Source organism: Choristoneura fumiferana, chromosome 17 (assembly GCF_025370935.1).
Source record: "Choristoneura fumiferana chromosome 17, NRCan_CFum_1, whole genome shotgun sequence".
In the NCBI taxonomy this organism is placed as follows: domain Eukaryota; kingdom Metazoa; phylum Arthropoda; class Insecta; order Lepidoptera; family Tortricidae; genus Choristoneura; species Choristoneura fumiferana.
In genome coordinates, this window is record NC_133488.1 from 4,825,994 (window position 1) to 4,849,110 (window position 23,117).

Here is a 23,117-nt window from a genome sequence, read left to right on the forward strand (position 1 = left end):
ATTAGTGAGTAAAGTCTTCTTTCTTTCTTTCTGACTGGACGCTAACTGGTAGCGGAGTGGGCAGTTGTGCCGGGAGAGTTTTCTCTATTCATTGCGTGTATCGCCATGTAACCACGGTGCGACGAGCGTCTCGGGTGCGCAATGAATAGAGAATATCTAGGAGTAGACGTATGTCTTATGCTTACTTTCAATATCTCCTTCTTTCTTTGTAAAGTCGCAATGAGTTATCTTCAAACGTATTTACCTGAAACAATTATTTTTATTAGAATTGAGTCTTGGATGTTTGTTGATGGCGTCAAATACTGTTTCGTATGTTATATAGTAGGGTGAGGGAGGATTACATACGCGAGGCTATATGCTCTCGCAAAGAATGGGCCACCGCGGTCGCGTCAGCCAGTGTTGCCACACTATCGATAGTTTCACATCCAAACCAAACATTATTTATTGGTCTGTCGACAGCGTAAGTAATAATAATAAATAAAATACTATTGTGGAGTACAATAATATCGATAGTAGATAGCCAGATTTAGGGGAGAGCACGCAAGGCTACAACGAGGCCTCCACAAGGGAGGGGCACAACATAATTTTTAAAATATCCAAATTTCGACGGGTAAGCATTTAAGCAACTAGATCCGCCCCTAGCTGTCGATATTGTCGATACTATCAACGGGTTTTGTGTATCGACAGCTATCGAAAGTGAGCAACTGCGGATTGTATTGCACTCTGTCAATAGTATTGTCATGTTTTACACTTAGGTACGTGATTTTGACTACGACCGGTGGTTTGTGGTCAAAACGTCAAAGTAATTTTTAGGAATACTTTAATTGTCATGTTTAAGTTCTGGGTGCAATAATAACTATGAACATTGCCATGTTTCGAGTTATTGCTGTATAATTTCGAGGGACAGGCCTATCGATATTTTTGCCAGCGAACATCTATCGATAGATTATTGACAGACAACCAGCAACACTAGCGACAGCTGTTCGTTGCGTGCATTGTCTTTGTAAATTCTCATAGGCACAACGCTCGTAAGATTATACAGCCCAGTTTCTTATAACAGCTTGCGGAGTAGACTTTATATCACACAGACCGTAATGCGTAAGTAGCATTCAGAGCTACTACACATTACATTAGGCACAAAAATATTTTAAAACTGATACAACCGAGTACTGATTCCCAGTGAGAAAGAGAGGGAGAGACAGTACTAGAGAGGGGCGTTACTAGATATTGAATTAAAAATTCCGATGAAAAATCTTTACAAGATCCAGTCACATTAATCCAACAATACTGAAAAATTGCAGACTATTTTTGAAAACCTTGCTTCCCACCGGAAAAATTGGAAAATAATGTATGTATTACTGAGCATATGCGTTACTGAAATACTGAAGTGTTTTGTGTGTGTGTCTGTGACATGCTTATCCCAGTGCCATCGTGGAACGTGGATGCAGATAATTGACCCAGTTCAGCTTAGATTTGGCACGGTGTCACGAACTTGACTGGATTTAGTTCATTCATACACGGTCTCGTCGGAACATTTTTTTAGGCTGTAGTGCTGTAGTCGTCAAAAATGGAATCCTAATAGGACTGCATTCTCCTTCCGTCAATCAGTCTGTAAGACCCTTTTCATCAGGAATGCGCGGAGATATGAAGCTGAAATTAAAATCAAATACTGGGAGGCAACTACGAAATCCGAAAATCGGAGTTCGTATCGTACCGTCCCTCTCACTCTCGCAATAAATAATTATAAGCGTCAGTGGGACGGCAAGACACGAAGTCTGCACTTCGTAGTATAAGACCAGCAGGTTTGCTACCCTGCTGCTGTACGGGATAATTATCAAGTCTTCAACAATCTTCTCGTTGTGACCATCTTCTAACACAGAATCACGACAGGTCATTCCAATCCTCTGCATCTAGTGTCATCAGAAATACAGTTACCTGTCGGCAATTTTAGACCAATTATTTCCACATGACCGACTTAAAATCTGGACGATCCGTTGCGGGTAATTGGAAAATTATACAGTTTTGCTTTTCGAATGGGTTTTGTTTGTCAAAACTCGGCGACACACTTTCCATAGCGTTTACTTTGAACCTGTATCGTAATTATGCGAACGTTAGCCCGAATTTCAGGACATTACTGCATTCTTTTATATGTCATGCTTTTGTACAGTCGAGTATACTTCTGAGTAAAAATTTTATCAAAAATATGTGAACACGACTTTATTATCAACGGCCGGCGTAGAAGCGTGTTCAGATGTTTTTGATTGAATTTTTGTTCAGGAGTATAAAAACTTGACTGTATTACTGACTGTATAGCTCTGTGACCGACAGACAGACGACAGTAATAGGGTTCTTTGTCACCTTTCGGGTACGGAACTAAAAAAACCAGGTCGAAACGTATCGTTTCCATTTTTAAATTGCTTCAACTTACAGAATATAAAATGGCTTGTGCCTTTTCCGACCGGTTCGAGAGTACATAAAGCTTTGTATCACTAGTATTTAAATATACTTCCGCATTAATTAACATGCAAATTTTAATGCCAGGACAGAAATAAGCGTCCTTATGTATAAATATAAATGTTTCGTAGACGACTTTCCCTGAACAGGTTTTTGCAATCGAAGAATATTCATCGATACAAAGATTTAAGTTTGCTGACATAACCTCTAAGTATTGATGGGTGACTGACGTGACGAGCTTTACTCTGAAATAACCTAACCATCAAAAAGTTGGAAAATCCCGACTTTGTCACTTCAAAGTTCAATATCTCAAAATAGCCTGTCCAGGATTTTTTTAGCAAATCCATTTCTAATATATTTCTAAAATACTAAATTTATTATAAAATACTTTTCATTCTATTATCAGACCGTTGAAGATCTTTTCAAGTCCGGATCTTAGACTATAAGGCTTTATTCGAGTGGCTACAGCAGCTTGGCATTATATAACGGGTCGCCGTAGCACCGAGAGTCGCCTGACCGGTTGTCAGTGGGTTACTCAAGCCTTCCGCATCTGAACCTAGGTATGTATACATCGTATCCATAGACTGCATCTACATACGCTAATAAGAGTATTTACGTAGATAAAAAGCTATTGACGCATGTATGACTGCTCTTCACCTAGGCATGGTTCGATGTGGTATGAAAGAAGATTTAGGAAAGAAGTGGAAAAGGGGGCGAAGCCGCGGTGTAGGTTGATATAATTTACTTAAGTATGCACACAGTCCGCGTATAGGAACTACACCCCAACTCGTTCTGAGTAGAGGCGTGTGCCCGGCAGTGAGTAGTCGAATAAACTGAAGCTGAATCATGTACCAGGGTGGATTCTTAGTGCTGCAAGTGTCATGTTGACATCCCATACTTTTGTCAAGGACATCATAGTGAAATTGATTAATGAAGGATTCCACCCTAAAACAATGTAAAGCTACACTCTGATTCTCTCTGCAATTACCTAACCACAAATTAAGCAAATTTAAAGTTCATCGGAGCATTGGAAGTTGGTAAAAATAGTCGCAAGATTTATCTCCTTAGTTTATTACGAACACTTCCAAGCGAAGCTAATAATACAAGGGCATTAAAATATATACGACAACAAATTGCAGTACGAAAATCTTGAATGTTCTATGTGTTATAATTTGTCAATGATTCGTAATTTTTAACAATCGTATTACCACGCTTGAAACTTAATTAATTTAGCCCTTTTTTCTATAATGATAGCGTTCACTTTCGTGCTTTTCATTGACAGATAAAATTTGTTTAATGGTATCGTAGGTGACGTTTTTTGTTATTGTTGTGAACTTTATCACATAAAGTTTATCTTTTTAATTATCTTCGAAAACCCAATAGACGGGAAGTGCTTTGTTAATAATTATAAGCCAGTTACTTTATCTAGTTTGATAGTGATTCGGAGTTTAATGACTTAAATAGTACATTGTGCATTAAGGACCGTAAGAGAGGGATTACTAACGAGGGATAGAAGTCCGATGCCGAAGGATTAATCTCAATAAAAAAACCTAATTTACACTACCCGGTTTAATTTCACGCATGTCCAAATCTTCCAATACACCAACCAGCCTCGTTAGTTCTTAATCTTTCGTCTCTCTTTCGTCAGAGCAAACAGAGAGGGCTGCAAGTGCGTCCCTTCGGGACAGAGTTCGCATTACACGGTTGATGCCCCGAATTCGCGGGCCAACGATCCTGAGATACGCATTGCATAGCACTGTTACGTACGCACAGATTGGCCAGTGCTTTTTTGTGGCACATTTTTGGTGAATCATTTTTTCTATTTTTTTTTTAACTTGATTGGAAATTATGAAGCAAACTACCAGCGCCTATCTTATTCCCATTAATATTGGTACAAATGTGAAAATATGGAAATATGTGTGTTTCTTAATTACTCTTTAACGCAGAAACGGCTGGACAGATTTGAGGGATTATCTGAATCCAGGAGACAAACAAAACAAAATTGTAACAGTATTTTAGTGAATGAGGCCAATATATTAACAATGACACAGGTGAGTAAGTAGCTCGTAGTTTAAAGGACACTAGAAAATCTGGTATGTAAAGGTAAATTTTATTTAAATTATTACCAATTTGTCATTTCAGTTCCGTTATGTCATTTGGTACCCTTGTTTTGTCAATGCCACAGCATGACAGCTCGTTAATCGGCCAATTTTTGCGGTATTTTCTAAGATTTTTAAGATAGGACGTGAACATCCACTTTCCATTATGCAATGGCAGTTTTATTGATAGTTAACGTGGGAATTTTTTTACGACGTGACGTTGCTTAGGTATGAAAACAGAAACATTATTGCCGTTACAGCAGCGTGGTTATTAAACTCCCGACTCCCGACACAAAAAAGGGGTATTATTTGTCATTGAACTTATTAATTTTGAGTACAGGCATCCTTTGAGAGTGTTTAGATGAACACAGAAGATTATGTGAACTGTTATTAGTATTAGTACTTTATCGCCAAAAATCAGCCTAGAGAGTGATCTCTCTATTGTGGTGTCCTCGCTATACAAGATTACTTATACGAGGTTAATATACTCATAAAATCCATTATAACAAAACAAATATTACATTAAATCTGAATGAAAATTACTAATAAAATCAAAAATATAGAAAATTACAAAAAAATACACAACACACACACATACACCATTAAACAAAATCAAATAAATTTATGCCAAAAAAAAATACAAATAACTACTTACTACTTTACTACTCATCCACAACAGTTTCGACAGGTAAAACTAAAAAAAAGCAAATAAAATACACAAAGCTAAAAGCAAATAAATACACTTAACAAAACAAATAAAATAAACTAATAAACTTACATTATCTGTTAGTGTTGTTACGAGTACTAACCGATTTTTGAACGAATATGCCTCAAACAACGACGCCGAAGATCGCTGCAATTCATTAATAAAACCAAACTGCATTATTCATAGAAAACTTGCGATATTGTGTTGTGTTGGCATTATGCGTGCCCATTGTTTCCTGTTTCGCGGCTGAACTAGGCTACAAGGTCAAGGCATTGTTACACTAGCCTGCGCGGGAGCACTGCCACGGTATAACTTCTTTTATATAAACTAATATTAAAAAGAGATTATCGCTTGATTGTTTTTTTTTTTGTAATTGATAAACTCAAACACTGCTTAAGCGATTTGAAATATCTTTTACTTATAGAGAGTCATATTATCAGCGAGTACAGCCGCCTGCATTAATTAACACCTGCCACAGCGGAGTTTGCAAAAATATCTGACACCTCCTACCTGATCTAAATATAGAGTCGTATGGTGACTGTACATGGACTATATTTAATCTCAGAAACGTATTATTTCCCACGGAAGACGGAACCAATAGTACCGAGAAACAGCCAGTTTTTAACAGTGACATAACCTTTTTCTGTTAAAAATATCTTTAGTACTAAAAAGGAGTTATTACATTGCTTACTTTGGGTACTTGTAATAATCATAAATTACATTTAAGTTAAAAATATTAACTGAGTATGTTCAGTTCATCCATTACTCTAAAGATTAAAAAAACACAATATGTTAATATTCTATTATTCGATTAGCTTTCGTGAATAATAACTACGTACCCAACCTTGTTTTTTCATTTTAGAATACCTATTAAAATATTATAGTTACCTATCCCAAATACCTAGTAAAGGAAATGTTATGGTTAAGTTTCTAGAAACAATGATTTGGTAAACTCTTCATTCTACGAAACCAATCCCTCGCTCAATCCAGTCTCACACAATGAACAGAATCCAAGCGCAAACAAAAGCAAATGAATCATCTGATCGCATGCATAGTTTGTTGAATGCGTGAATGAATCACTTGGATTTGTGTGCGGCGGGCCGTTTAAAAATAAAGTAGAACTTGGCTTCGGGTCAATTTGGGTCGTAGGATCACCAAGGCCCACCATTTGTAAGGGAGCTTTTGTTTTCCAGTGCAGGCCTTAAAGTGGCTTTCCTTTTGAGAACGGCCAATATTTAAAGGGTGTCTCTTTTTAACCGGCTTCAATGAAGGAGGTTCTCAATTTGGTCGTTTTTAGGGTTCCGTAGCCGAAGGGTCTAAATCGAAACGGAGCCCTATTGCTGTCACTTATTTGTCTGTCTGTCCTTCTGACACACAAGTTGTACAGCCAAACGATTGGAGCTACAGTCTTAAAATTTTCACAGTAGGTGGTATAAGCATATTATTTGCCACAAAGCCATATAAATTACAACTAAAGTGGGCGTGAAAAAAAAATTGACCTAGGTACCCCCATCGAGTGGGGTATCGTTGTTCAGAGCTCAATGAGTAATTAAGTCTGTATTACTTGTTTTTAAAAAATATTGTTTTTTTTCTCGTTGGACATAAAAAATATACCATAGAAACTTCTATAATTCAACAGTCAATAGTCAGTACTCCATTGATCTTCGTCAAAAAAGATCTTTAAACTGCGAACACGCGTCAATTCATTCGATCAACAAAGGATTGCAAAGCCGACTAATCGACAATAAAAACCTTATTCTTCAGCTAATTATCAAAAGAGAATGGTTTATGCGCAAATAATACCTTCTTTTGTCCATATATAAAGATTAAAGATACACCAAACCCACCAAATCACCAAACCACCAAATCAGGGACGTCTTGAAAAAAGGCCAGGTCATGAGTACCCTAAACCGAAGAGCATGTATGAAGGGAATAATGAAAGTGGACGAAGCGAAACAAGTATGTAAGGATCGTAGCAAGTGGAAGGAAGTGGTCTCTGCCTACCCCTACGGGAAAGAGGCGTGATTATATGTATGTATGTATGTAAAGATACACGCCATAGAGCCACAAAAGGTGTTTTAGGCTAGATGTTGTCAGTTTTCCGGAAATAACAGTAGGTTATTTTACATAAATACCTATTTAAACAACTATTTGTAACTACAGTTGAGGAATCTATTACGATCGAATTTCGTCTTATACGCAATTAATATTTAGAAAGAAGGGCTCATTTAAAATTACCGAAAGCAAATATGGGATATGAAGAAAGATTGCGTTGCCTTTGTCCCTATGGTTATTTAAGAAAAATACAGGCCTCGCTGATGCCATAGTACCTAGGCTTACAAACATACAAAAGGATACCAAAAAAAGAAACGAACGATTATAGGAGATTAGAGTAATACGATATTAGATTACTCATAGATAAATTGAAGGCTGTCAACCATATCTATATTATCCCACTTATCTATACCTCGTTTGTTGGTCACTATCTCCTTCCCATTGTTCTAGTCAGAAAGGGATGCACATAGGAAAACTAAGTTGGCACCAAACACATAACCGCATCGTTGAGTCATAATTTAAGGAAAACATTAAAAATACAACCAATTCCTATAACAGCTCTACATATTTATTCAATTATTTGTCTCGTATTCAGAACAATTGGAATATAATCTTGCCGCCTTAGAATAAGGTTCCTTTCAAATTAAAGGAGGCTGGATCGTAGGACCTTGTCATGCTTCATGGTTTCGTCTGTAAATACTAGACGTCGTCTAGACGCTATAATAACGTTGGGAAATCCGATGAAGCTAACCTTTAACAAAGACTTTCCTCCATATGAACTGAAATACGTTAAAACGATTTCCGGTCTAGACATTCGTTATATTCAAATAATCGCGTAAATATCGCCGTGAAAGCACTTCTCAGTGAATAACGTAGTTTAGAATTTATTTCGCAATGTCATACTACAGGCCGAAAAGGACGTTAACTTTTTCTTTTGTCTCCTTTTCGGGAAAGGCGGAGGGATTTAGCTCATACTGCTAGAGCTTTAGGCCGCAGATAATCGTCATAATATTTAGAACAAGTACCTAATCTAAATAAAAAAAGCTCTAGAAATTTTGTCTATGGCTTTAATAAAATTATAAAACACGTTACTACAGACTTGATTAAACCATAATAAATGTTTAGATTAGATTTAAACTGAGACTCTTAATATAAAGCGGCGTCGACGACTTAATTAGCGATGTTGAACGTTAAACACACAAACTCTTAAATAAACTTCAGTCAGTCTAGACGTTATCCTTAGTTTTATTAGTCGGAACCCCCTTAGTTAACAGAGGGGAAGGGGTGAAAACTCACTAGATTTTTTTATATGTTCATTGATAGAGTAAAATCCGCTTGGCTAATGATTGATTGTGTTGTTACTTTGCGGAGGTACATTAATGAACTACAACCTTTTGCGTTTGCTGTGGTAGTACAGTCAGCATCAAAAGTAGCGGATCAGTTTTTTACTTTGTCGTTTTAGCACATTTGTCAAATTTGTATGATGTTAGTTAAGTACGTTGCTGTAAAACTACAAAGTACAAAACTATGCAGCTACTTTTGATGCTGACCGTACAGTACAGTGACAAAGTAAAAGGTTCATTTAAATCTATAATAACCGTGCAAATGCGACAGCGATTATTGTAGGAAACTCTTTTTCTTATTCTTATTCCCTCAATGGCGGCCTTAAGGCTAAGGTTGGGCCAATGTCAGTTAAATTAAAGATAAATATATTCTTCTTCTTCACGTTGTACGGTGATTGTAGTTTTTGCAACTTGATAGCAAAATTCCAGAAACCACGCGGAGACAACTTGCGCATTAAAAAATGTCAGACACGAGAGCAATATAGAATTTTGTGATCACTGTTCACTGTTAAGGTTAATCGCCGCATAAAACACTATCAAAATTATACTTCAACTAGCCAAAGAAGCAGAAATACCAAAATTAGATATCGTCTACTTCCGCCATGTTCGAATGCTACAAATCGAATCCGTAAAAAACTCTACGGTGGCCTGAGCCACAACTATATTTTAAGTGCCGCCTCAAGTGTCAAATGGAAAAACAAATGGAAGACATGCGAGTGATTTTTATAAGGGTTCCGTATTTTTTTTGAGGTACGGAACCCTAAATTTTTGTATTATTATTATGAGAGGCAGGCAAACGAGCATGCGGGTCGATTGGAAAATGATCAGCACCGCCCACGAGTACCAAGAACTCAAGGAGAGTCAATGGTCTGCACAGCTAGCTGGCCTTTAAAGAAAGTCAAGGCTGAAAGGTAAGGTCTGACTGATGCTTAGGTCCTTTAGCAGCCCGCGGCTAACCGCACGCACGTCTAGACTCCAGACGCGGCCGGGGAAGTTTATGATGTCGCCTGCATATTCCGCTGAATTCTACCGACCGTGGCATGCTTTTTTTGGTGCGAGGCGGACTCGCGCACGAAGGGTTCCGTACCATTATATATATAACATTAGACATTAACAAAAAAACGGCGAAAAATCACGTCTGTTGCATGGGATGGAGCGCCAACAGAAATACATCATCTGTCAAAATTTCAACTGTCTAGCTCTCACGGTTCACCAGATACAGCCAGACAGGCACGGAGTGAAGTCTTAGTAATAGGGTCCCGTTTTTACCCTTTGGGTACAGAACCCTAAAAAGAGATTTGAAGTAAGTTTGTGTTAAAAAATATTTTTTTAATAAAAGCTTTTTTTGCTGATTGTATTGTGTAGGTACTTTTTGTTGACTGCGAAGTCCAGTCGATTATTCATAGAAAGATTGATCAAAACCTATATATGAGCAAGACTATATTGTTAACAGCGTAGACACGACACGTGTTCAGATATTTTTGCTCAGAAGTATAAGAATTCGACTGTACTTGCATTGTCATGCAACTATCATTTATTATGTATACCGAATTTCAAATTGGAACTGGATCAAAATGAACTTACAAGATTTAACCCAACAACAACAAGGCAAGTTAAATGAAAGCTTGTAAAAAATTCACTTTCTTGCAGACGAGACTAATATTCACGTCGTCTTCACCTCGTAATGCAAAAAAAGCCTTATGCTTACTTTGAATACTTCCTTTGTGCGCTGTAAAGCAGTACTGTGTTAACTCCAAAGGAAATTTACCTGAAATAAAGATTTACATTAATTAGCATGAGACAAAATGACAATCGTTCGAAAAAAACTGACTCACAGAATGATGTTCCTAGTAGAAATCATTTTGCTAAAACACTAGTTTTAACACAACCTCTGTTCAAACAAAGGACGTACGAGCATCTATAATGAAATGAGACAAATAGCTTCTTTTAGGTTAGGTATTATTGCTAGAACTTTGGATCAAATGTATGTAGGTACCTTACCTATATATTTTAGTCCTTCGTTTTTTGTTTGTAAATTAGTTAACATTTAGTAAAAATAATTTTGTGTTAGCACATACCTACTTCAATAACGTCTACAAACAAAGTTTGCTAAGAGCTTTCACCTGTCCCGGTGTCTGCCGGTAAACAGGTTGAATTGACCCACTGCTAGTTGTCGGATTGACTTAAAAAAAAAACTTCAAGTTTTTTTAATCTCCGAGTAAAGTTAGATTCATACTTCGAACGCAATCAAATCAGCGATATCACGATTGTTTAAAGCCTAGTTTAGACCCAGGAAGGAAAATTGTGCAAGTTGTATTACATTGCGAGGCCGTAAAGCGAACAATTTTGAAGTGATCAACCGGCAAACATTCGAAGATTTTTCTTGCATGTGCACACTATGACACTGATCACTGGGCATTGGGGCTAATAGAGACGTAACATGTAATAACGTGCTAAACACTGGCATTTAATTAACAAAAAGCTGTAAGTCACGCGTGGCTAGGGTTGCCATACGCCAGGATTTGTCCCGACATGTCAGGATTTTTGACCCTATGCCAGGGGTTGCGGCCGAACTTGGCAAGTAAAAATGATCTCATTAAGTAAAAAAAAGTTGGAGAACCCCCGACATTGTTACGGCTGAACCGATTTTGATAAAACATGTCTAAGAAAGAACCATCGCTAGAAAACCTGCTTTCCAATCGGTTTACCCGTTTAAAAGCTACGGTGCCACAGACAGACACACAGACACACATAGCGGTCAAACTTATAACACCCCTCTTTTTGCATCGGGGGTTAAAAAATATATGTTTTCAGGACACAGTTATTGCAAAGCTGATACTGTTTTAATGAATGAAATGATAAATGTAAGTAGTAGGTAAGTAATAAAAAAAACAATAATATTTCTTTCAAAACAATTTTAAATATAATAAAAAGAAATCTCAACCAATTTTTCCCTAAAACTAGTTAAAACATTTATACTTTTGCTATTTGGTTTTACGCTAAATCTCTGTAACAAGAATGTCAGGACTTTGTGGGCGACATTTTATTTTTCCATATGGCAAGTGGCAACCCTACGCGCGTCTATTTCAGTTAACGGCGCAGTAAGGAGCGCGTGTCGTTTGTTTACGTTTGCGAAGTTCAGTGGCAGGACGCGATTCTTTCATAATTTATTGAGGAAAAACATGTCTGTCTACCGGCTGCGCCATGCATTAATGTTAAATAAATATTCTTGTCAAGATCTTCAGTGGTTTATTTATATAGTATTTAGTTACAATCTTAATTAGTTTATACTGTTAATATTAATACGACCGGCTAGGTCAGAGGTCGGAGGCCAAGGGGCGCAGTGTTGCCAACACACATAAAAAGAGAATTACTTTTTTTTAAATTACGTTCCAATACACATACTATGAATATTAAAACCCAGTTTAGATTTGCAAGAAAAATCCTGCAAGTTACATTGCGGTACTCGATAGTTCACTTTAAAGTCGTTTTCTTTTCGGGCCCCTCAATGAAATGCAAGATGCAGCATTTTTCTTGCAGATCTCAAATTGTATTAACCCCGCTAATTTGGGACGCTTCTATAACATAGTTTTATATTGTTTACCTATGACGGATTAATTTAAAAAAGAATATTTTTTTTAATGACCGCATTTGATCTGCAAATTTGGCAAAGTCCAATATTTATGTACCTAGTCGATATACGCGCCTTGCCTGGAAAAGGGTTAAAACACAAGTAAGTACTCTCAGTGCTCGGTCTAAAGATAGACCCAAATATAGCCTAGACCATATAAAAACCGTTGCGAGTAACCGTAAGGGCTTTGTCTGCTATCCGGAACCTTGGCCGGCAGCCAACTTCAGTCGTAGTAGAGAAACTAACGCTGAATCACTTGTGCGAATATATAATTGAAACTGTTGTAAAACGATTAACAAGAAGTTAACACTAGCTTTACGTATGCGCTGTCGGTGTACCACGCGCGTGCTGTCTCGTGGCTGCGCTATGCTGCTATGGGGGTGCAGCACAGATGCACATAAACTGTTTGTTATGCAAAAGAAATGTCTCCGAATCTTAGCAAATATCTGCCAACCAAATAGCTGTAGACCATACTTTAAAAAGTTTAAATTATTGACACTCCCCTCTTTGTATATTTTGGAAGTATCCTTGTTCGTCAGAAATAATATCCACCTTTTTAAATTTTCAAATAACATGCGACGTAAACATGACCTAGTTCTCCCTGAACCAAAATTAAGTATTTTTAAAAACGGTCCATATTACAAAGCAATACAATTATACAATAGAATTCCCATAGATTTAAGAAGTGAACAAAATAGCACATCCTTTAATAAAAAAATTAAAAAATTCCTAATAGATAAATGTTACTACTCGATCTCGGAATTTATGGAGGATGGTTTGTAATAAGTGACCTCTCACGTCACGCACGCGCACAACGCATTATTTGCTACAAGTGGGAAAAATGTTTCTGATCTCAAGTGATATTTGATGTTCCTTTATTAAGTTAAGTTATTGTAGGATTCATTAATTAATATAGGTACAGAAATTAGTTATTGTAAAAGAAAAGATTTTAAAATAGTAAATACATAGATAATAACAATTATAACAACAAATGCTATACCCTACCAGGGTTCATGTTAACTTTAAGAGCTTATGTTACATGTATGCAATATATAAACAAATAAAATAAATAAATAAATAAATAATTATATTTTGACAGATATCAAAGAATGATTGCAATACAAATTACGAGTCAAATCTCAATTCTAATTATATATTTTTTAGAACAATATAACGATACCCTGGTTTAGTTCCCAGTCGCACTAATTAAAAAAAAACTTACTTTTTATTGTTATCTTATCTATACTTATACTAATGACGTTATACATCATTCGCGCCCGTACCAGAAATTTATTTTCAATATGGATCCTTGATTATAATTACACAAATGCAGAGCAACGAAACTCACATGCATCTCTTGCACAATATAAACGAGACTTTATTGTTTTTAAATTTAAATGCCAATCTAATACACTCACTAGGTTCAAATTTGAGCTGAACGAGGCTTAATTAACTTTTAAGTCGTTTCTAAGAGCTATTTTGTTGTCCAACCGCAATCGCCGCCTATTTTAACGATTTATTTATTTAACCATTAAGTCAATTCTTATCGGCTTCCTTGTGTTACGTTTACATAATATGTTTCTAATTGAACATGTCCACGCAATCAAAGAAGTGTCATTATTAATAATTAACTTTATTCTCTCTGTTCTTAGATTAGATCTAGGTCCTATACTAGGCACTCTGCAAAGTTCGAATTTCATATCTTGCCGTCCCGCTGACGCTAAGATTATTTAATACGAGAGTGAAAGGGACGGTACGATACGAGCTCCGATTTTCCAATTCGTAGTAGCCCCCCAGTTTAGACCTGTTAGAAAAATCGTACAAGTTGCATTACAATGCGGGGTCGTTAAGCGAACGAGTTTGAAGTAGTCGATCAAGGGCCGCAATGTATCTACTGTACACTTAACTAGTTTGCTAATGTCACCCGGAACTCGAAACAAAAGAACGGTTTTCTTTATCTTTCTCCTTTAGAACTTCAGGAGAACAAAGAAGACCGACGAGTCCCCAGCGACATTAACATTCTGGTTGTACCTACTGTAATAAACACGAGTTTTCTTGCAGGTCTAAATTGTCTGTCCTTACACGCGAAAACTTATAGAATCACGTAATAATTAGTATTCCTAAGGTACAGTCTCAATTGCGACATAAAAATTGAGTTTGAATTGAAGTCAATCGGTTCTGTAGTCAAAGAACGTAGACAGAAAATATTAATCCTCAATGACAATGTTTCAACTCCTCTGTCAATATCTGTTGGAACATGGCAAGATATTGAATACATAGAACATAGAACAACAATTTCAAGTAAAGTTTTACAACAAAAATACTTAAAAGATATTTTGAAGAGAACACATTTTTATCTGTTATGATTTGGTTATGATTATTAATTTACGAGACACGATCGTGTAGCGAAGAGTTGTAAGCAGCTGATTGCTTGAGTTGAAACGCAATTTAATTTTCATAGTTCACATCAATACATTGTCGTCGTTATAATCAGCCAGTGCCAGTCTTTATGACGTCGGTCGTACGTTGCATAAGTGCCATGGAAGGCCACGAACGGTAAATTGACTGATAATATGACAGATATTATCTTCATTACCACTCATTTGAGTTTCCTAAAACACTTCGCTAGCTAATATTGATGTTTTGTCTATGGCATAAAAGACAAGCTGGCCAATATAAAGATACGTCAAAACAGTCCGGCATGGTGAGCGATTAAAGAATAATTTATTCATCATTGAAATTTTGTTTTTCACGAAAACATTTTTGAATATAGAACGCGCCAGTCCGTGTTGCTCATCGAATTCTTCGTAAAATCAAATCAGCCAGTACGGCATTTCCGTTGCAACGCATCGCATCGCGGACAAAGACCTAAAGTTGGATCAATCTAGATTCGTGAACGGGTCCAACTGGTTTTTTATTTGTCGAGCAGGTCGGTTTGGAACGATTTATGAAGCAGGTTAAAAAGGCGGTGTTACATACACAACATATAAAGGGCTACAAAAGAGAAACTGAAAATCAATTGTGTTATTTCACAAGAGACATCTTTCAGCCAATTTTACTAAATTTAAAGTGTGCCTATACAAATTTGTTAGAGAAATGGTGTTAGCATATTCGAGGAAGTAACATTGCGTTATATCAATCCAAAGGTTGGTTGACTTTCGTTTTATTTTTAAACGACTTCGAGAGTTGACCGCGAAGGGGGTCAATACGCGATACAAACATGCTCTACTCGGAATCACGCGTCGATGTACGCAGTTTAACAGATACCGGAATATTAAGCGGAACATAGCAAAAACTTATGATTTATTTAATTACTAGCTAACCTGTAGCTAGCCTTTATGCCCACTTAAAAATGTGTTGTGTGTTTCTTATACTTGTAGAGTCCGCAAATTCGCCCAAAGCCGATTGCAGTTTGAATACATTATGTCCGCAGGAAAATATTCAAAATAAAAACCAAAAACGGTTAAAAATATAATTATTTAACCCTTTATAAGGCAGAGACGATTTAGCGACCACATGCATTGATTTGGAAATTCTACCTTATTACTTTAGTAATAAGTTACAATATTCATTGTAATTATTGAAAATACTACTAGCTTTAAAAACATCCTTTGCTAGGTATGTATTCGATAGCTGCTTTTGATTCTGTGACAGTATGTTCCAATTCCAATAAAGGGGCCTTATAAAGGGTTAATCTTATTCCGTGGTGACAAGATGAATGACGGTGACCATGGCCGTACATATGGCTAAAACGTCACTATAATGTCAGCAACACAAAAACGCGCCTATGCGCGACTAGGACTTAAAGAACACTTGACACAAAACTATTTGTCTCTAATAGGCCGCAAGTTTTAAGTGTATGATCAAATCCAAACGTACTCGTTTATTTTGGGCGCACGTTACGAAGGTCAAGAAAAAAACTAGAATACGTTCGGGAAAACGTCTACAGCGAATCTGATCAGCTTTAAAGTTATAGTTTGTTAGTTATTTCTGAACAGAACATGCAAACTAATGTTCTTTTTATATTTTTAAGCGCAAAAGGTCTGTTTGAATGACAAGTTTTCGTGAAGTCATGTTAGCTTTGTGACTAAGTTGTTTACTACTATGTGATGTTTCGGAAGCTTGTTTTAGTTTTATAGACGAAGCGTTTGCTGTCGTTTAATAATTATACTTGTCTATACCTATAAGAGTAGCGTGCCTAATTGAAAAACAGCTCACACACAACGTAAACTTAAACCACTGCAGCTAGATACCTAAAATTTGGCAGGTTATATTCTTTGACGATCATAGAGTTACACTAAGGATGAATTCTAACGGGGGATACCTAAAGAGCTAACATTTTTTTCATTGTTCCACAGGAGCGAGGCTAGAGGACAAAGTTAGTACTGTATGAGCTAAGATTTCTAGATTTAGGAGATACTAGCCATTACCCGCGACTCCGTCTGCGTGGAATTCGGTTATCGGTGTATCGCGGGAGCTTTTCAGTTTTCCGGAATAGAAGCTATCCTATGTCCTTAACTATCTGCATACCGAATTTCATCTAAATCGGTTCAGCAGTTTAGACGTGAACCAACAAACTTACAAACTATCGCATTTATAATATTAGTAGGATAAACCCACGTGGTCATACTCAAATAAGGGCCTAGAATCAAAGGCATCTTGCCACGTGGCCCGAGATGTGCCGTATTTAATTAATTACCTCTAATTGCCACGGATTGTAAAATATTAGAAGTTATACGCTAATCATCATTATCATCATCATTTTGTTTATTTCCTTTTGTACAATAAAGAGTAAATATATCACCGTTAACAGAAAAGACGTTCAATATTGGACATAGTAGGCATCTCCCAAAGAACGCCGCAATGACCAGTGCCCTTAGTGTAAGTTTTTGGTTACAAAATACGTCTCGATCGCGTTCGCGTTAAAATCTCAATTTGTATGGAAACACGAACATCGCAAACGTTCCGCTAGAGGCGCTGTTCGTGTTTTCATATAAATTGAGATTTTAACGCGAACGCGATGGAGACGTATTTTGTAACCGAAAACTTACACTAAGGGTACAGTCCTTTGCCGCCCGCATGCATCCATTCTCACACTCATCATCATCCTGATTAGTGATGTAACGAATATTCGCATATTTTTGCATATTCGCATTCGCAAAATTTCTGCGAATGTTTTCCGAATATGAATATCAGAAAAAAATACAATTATTAGATAACAGATAGGTTAATCAAATTAAAATACATTCATTTCTTATGTTTTTTATACAAAAAAATAACTTAATCTCGTAATCACATTATCAGTCTTCACTTAATCATTTGGTATTATTTATTTATTTACTTTGCGATGCGTTCGTATAAACTGGGTAATTCTCGGAACAAAGTACAAACGGAACGCACTTCGTTCGAACGAGACTGCCATAGACAATTTGGCGCCAAAACGAAAAACTGAATATGATGTCGGTAGCAGATATTCGCATTCGCATTCGCGAATGTTCAAAAAATGACATTCGTTACATCACTAATCCTGATATTCCATTAACTAATTATATAAAGCCAAATCGGGTATCATCGGGTGTGTAAGGCCCTGCTTACATTATTCCAGTAAAATCGTTTCAGTAGCATGACACTGCGGTGCTCGATTGATCTCGTGTAACTCGTTATACCTATGCCATCCACGAAGACGCGTATTAGCCATTAATGACAATGTAATAAGAACCACGGCACGCGTCATCGTGAATGACTCTACCTATAGGATTGTGGCCCTGCACTGTATGGCTGCTGGAACGATTTTACCGGATTATTTAATGTAAACATGGTCTTAAGGGGCTCCTAGACGGGCCATATTTTCACTGCAATTTGTGGCCGGCAACTATTGGTGTCCCTCTCTTACTCACATGTTAGACAGGGACACCAATAGTTGCCGGCCACATATTGCAGTGAAAATATGGCCCGTCTAGGAGCCCCTTTAGGATAACTCTATGCGCTAAACTATCATATTTAGTCTTATTTAGTTCATGCATTTAAATCTTTGTGGTGCATCAGTTTTGCAATCGCACGCTAATCAAGTAATTATAAGACGTTGGATGGAATTACCAGAAAGGGCTGGAATTTGATAAGCATTAAACTTGAAGGAGTCAGGTATAGCAGGAAAACTTCTTGCTCGATTTGATTGTCAACCGATTTGATTACTAGGCCACCATAGAACCTTGCCAGCGAAAATAATTTGGATTCGTCTAGATGACGTAAAATGTCACGGTGACAAGGTTCTATGGTGGTTGACTGTACTGTGATGGCCTTATGTGGGCCCATTTCATCCATAATTTAAGCGAGTTCATTTTTCGATCGCCCCTCTGGTGAGATCTCGTGATATTTGGCTCGATCCACGTGAGATTTTCAAAATGCGTAGGTACCTATTTTTAGTATAATTGCGTGTTACTCCGAGCTTAATCCCATGTAGTAGATAAATATAAATATTGTATTGGGTAAAGGATATTTTAAATTGAACCCCTCTCGCAGCTTACACTTTCGTGCAGAAAACAAATAACGTGATATTTGTCCTTTTCTCCTCCAACGTGAGATTGGAAATGAAATGAAATGAAATTGGGTGAGATTCGGCTTAACCACTTTCTCTAAACATGAAGTCCGTGCTCTAAACTCACATAATTACTTATATGAACCATTTATACGAGGCTAGTAAAGTTTGGCCAGTAGCATTACATTGCGGGGTCGGGGGGTAACGAGTTACAAGTGACTACAGTGCTCAATGTATTTAATCCTACTAGTGAAACTTTAATGGCTTGGTGTAAATTGTCCATTAGTGCTGCTTCACACGCTGCCAGTAAAATCGTGCTTGTAAACTTTGCCCTGGGCCCGTAATGTAATACAACACTGGCTTATTACTGGCTTTTTATAAATCAGCACTTACTGAAACAAGTCTGTACCTGCTAAGCTTAGGCTTAGCTCACTTATCTCAAGAGGTAAAAACCAGCTAACACTTGAGTGCGACTCACACGCAGGTGACGAATGGCGCTGCGCGGTCCCGTTAGGCCGTGTTACCGCTACGGCCGAATTATAACTGTTCTTGAAGCCGACCTAAAGACTTCTGCCGCCAATGTGTGACAATATGGCCTTACCGACTTTAGTTTGTTTCGGATAAAAAATATTATTATTTACCATTTAAATTATTCACAGCCCTTTTTATTAAAAAAAAAATCTTTAGGTTTTGTTTACAAGTTTAATAACTGTCAGGTAGGATTATGTACGGCATAAAAGTTTTTAAAAACAAACTCAACCAAATAGATAGGTAATTGAAACGAAGCACGTGTTTATTTTGATCTCCCACTAAATATTTTTGATAATAAAAGTGTTAAGCAATCATCGCAGTCACAAAAAAGGCCACGAGGCATATATTCTACATAGAGACCTTAATACAAACCGATAAGAGCTATTTTCAAACGTTTAACATGCAACGATGGTCCTTCTACCGGATTTGCTTGAACCAGTTAAACCATCTTAAAACATAAAGTGTTGATTAAATTACCATTATTTTACATGAAACGCACTATACAGACTGTTATTGATTACTTATTTACGTCCAATACAAACATTGCATAACGCATACGAATACACCAATACGTCGTATTGATAAGCATATTTGTACCAATATTCATTTGTTTTCACTTACACAACACTCAAAACGAAAGTGTAAAAGAACATAAATAAATAATACCTTTTGGCGAATTGAGAAGCGCGTTCCGTTTGTTTGGAACGCACCAAAACGTTGGACGCACTGGCAGCTCACAACACAACACAGTATTACGCAGAAGAGAAAAAAAATGAAAATAACTGCACTATATTTAGCAGGAACGCTAGCGTTGCGCACGTCCGCACCGCGCTACGTCTGAACGCGTACAGCAACAGCAACAAAACAGAGCCGCTTGTCAACAAACAAAGAGTGCGCGGGCGCTGGTGCACACGTACACACGCTCACTCACACACGTGTCAATACGATACAAGCCGGTGTGAATGTGAATGAACATGTAAATGGTCGCGGAGAAACCGAAAAGTCATGTTCATTTTCTATTATTTGCTTAAGGTTAAGTTAAGAGGTAAAGATCGAACAACCGTTAGTATTCAAATGTAAAATAAAAAACATGACTATTTTGTCCGATGCACCTGCAAGTTTTGACAAAAAAATCGTGGAAATTCTTGGCTTCGTTTTTTTTCGAATAACTGAAAATCCTGTTAAGTTTCTAATTAAAAACAGTAATGTTAATTAAGTAAGTACCTAGGTAACTAGGTACCAGGACTGTTTTTCTTTCAAATTTCGCAAAAATAGCATTCAGTTAACAATGTTTTTTAACTGACAAAAATCATTCAACCGAATTAATCACCTCCTTTTTTGAAGTCTGTTAAAAAGGAGTGTGTTTGTTGACTTTGACTTTTGTAACTCTCCAAAGTACGCTATTGTTCTAAGGACAGACTTATTTGCTCTACTATCTAGCGAAAAAACACTGCATCAAAACAAAAACAAGTGTTATCAGATTACCAAGCGTCTTATCGGCCAGTAATAAAACTTTCGCTGGGCAAATTTTTATTGCGTGACGTTGATGCTCTAATTTTTGGACGATAACTACGATAAGACTAACCTAATAACAGAAAGGTCTGCATACCTACCGGTAATGACATCGACTTGAAATTGACGATAAGAAAATGTAGTATGGATGAAAATGTAAGTAGGTACCTGTCAATAAAAAGCACAGTAAAAAAAACCTTATTTTTTAAAATAAAACTTATTTTTTACACACAAATATCTGCCCTGACCGGGGATTGCACCCAAGACCTAAAGCTTCGTAGTTAGGTTCTAACCACTCGGCTATTCGGTGGTCAAACATGACATTGTGCCCATAATGCCCATTAAATAAACAACTTAATGATTGTCCCTAAGCCAGACGCGTTTTAGAAAATTCTCATCAGTTTATACAATCTAAGGTACTTCCATAATGTTCTATTCACTCTAACGATAGATTGATTAATTGTTTAATTCATTAAATTAATTATTCTATTAAATATTAATTGATTTAGCCATTACTTTGCGGACGTGCATATCAGTGAACAACATACCTTTTTCCTTGTTCCCCAGACTTCGCACGAATGGTAAGCATTGGGCATCCACGTCACGTAAAAATATAAAAAAAATAGTATGTTGTTCATTATCTCAAATGTTACCCGTCAAACATTGCTTACCTTAGACACTGCACTGCAGGACTAAACGATTAAAAGGTTGTACGAGGTTGAAATAAAGAAATTTACATAAGTACATATTTTTTGACAATAAGTACATTTTAACCGGTATGATGGATATAAAGCTCTCTTCTGCATGGAATCCGGAGGCAAATGTAAGCGTCGAGAAATATATTCGAATAAATCACGAGACATTGCGAGTGTTGTGTATCGAAGTGACTATGTACATACAAGAAAAGTGTGGGTAGTTCGAAATACTCGCGCGTCTAAACGAACGCATCTAATACCCTACACTTCAGTCGACTCGTGACCACGGCCGCTGCAATAAGGTCAGTTTTAGCAATAAATAGTTCGTGATTATGTCCCGAGAAATATATAAAATAAAAATATATAAATAAATTAATTTAAAAAGATTCTTAATAAATATTTAGTAGAAACCTTCTATAAGACATAATTGTAACAATAACAATAATTATAAAAAAATATGTAATAATAAATTACACAATACATTATTTTTTAAATTTATAGAGACTGTATCCTGCAGACAAACTGTGTAAACAGTTTTGCAGTGCTGTGTGCAAAAAACTATGTAAAAAATAATGTCAAATAAATACTTTTTCATTCATCCATTCATTCATTAGTTACTAGAGACCCTGTCCGCATATAATTCGTTTACCGTTATCTCGCGGGAACTAACTATGCAATTTTCCGGGATAAAACTATACTATGAGTATGACCATCCCCGAGACTCAACCTATCTGTATACTGGATTTCATCTCAATCGTTTCAGCGGTTTAAACGTGAAAAGGTAACAAACAAACAAACAAACAGACTTACAAACTTCTGTGTTTATAATATTAGTGGGATGACAGCAGTATCAAATAAAATATAGATCATAATCACATAGGCAAATGATAACTACATCGATATACTACTATATAGAAGTAGATGATCAGCAAAATGATCTAACCACTACACTTTGCAGTAGAGTCGTGTGTAGATCATTTTGAGCACCCCGCTTATCCACTTCTGCTGCTGAATGTGCCAAAATGCAAATAAGTACTATACTTTGTTGTGCAGAGTATCGTGAACAAACACAAATAAAAAACAATGACAAGCATAACTCGGTATCGATAATGCAAAACTGTTTCATAATTCCGTAGTCTCATCCATCGATCCAGAGTCACTAAGGAAATGATAGCACTGGGTCGCATTGCCCTGTTATTAAACTCAAGGATATATCGATGTACCACCATACCTATTATAGTCATAATATGTAGTTGCGGGTTGTATGCAGAAGAAATAAAAGAGAAGCTTAGTGGAATGGCGTGTCCGTTTCAAAGTGGATAAATTTATCCAATTAGGGCCAATTCTATTCGTGAAACGAATATTTAATACACCGTGTTATTTTTGATTCCGTTAACTTCAAAAGAACATGGCCTACTACTGTTTAAATGATAAAAAAGAATCAAAAGCTAATTAATAAAGGTCAGTAAAACAGTGTAAAAAAACTTATTTTAAGACGTTTTCTCAATGTTCGTAATTCAAACTTTTTTTAATTCACAGATATTTAGCAAAAGAAA

The 23,117-nt window shown here is 36.6% G+C and overlaps 1 protein-coding gene across 6 annotated transcripts in view; it reads right to left on the minus strand.

Annotated features, from left to right (window-relative positions):
• The window catches only part of LOC141436748 (protein yippee-like), a 186,313-nt gene that overhangs the window by 88,254 nt on the left and 74,942 nt on the right, over nt 1-23,117 (minus strand). The window contains exon 1 of one of the 6 annotated variants that reach the window (XM_074099776.1): nt 20,021-20,228. The exons of the other annotated variants lie outside the window; for them this stretch is intronic. The gene's annotated coding sequence lies outside the window, so the exon portion shown is untranslated. Of the gene's footprint in view, nt 1-20,020; nt 20,229-23,117 lie in introns of those variants that run through there. 6 annotated transcript variants of the gene reach the window in all.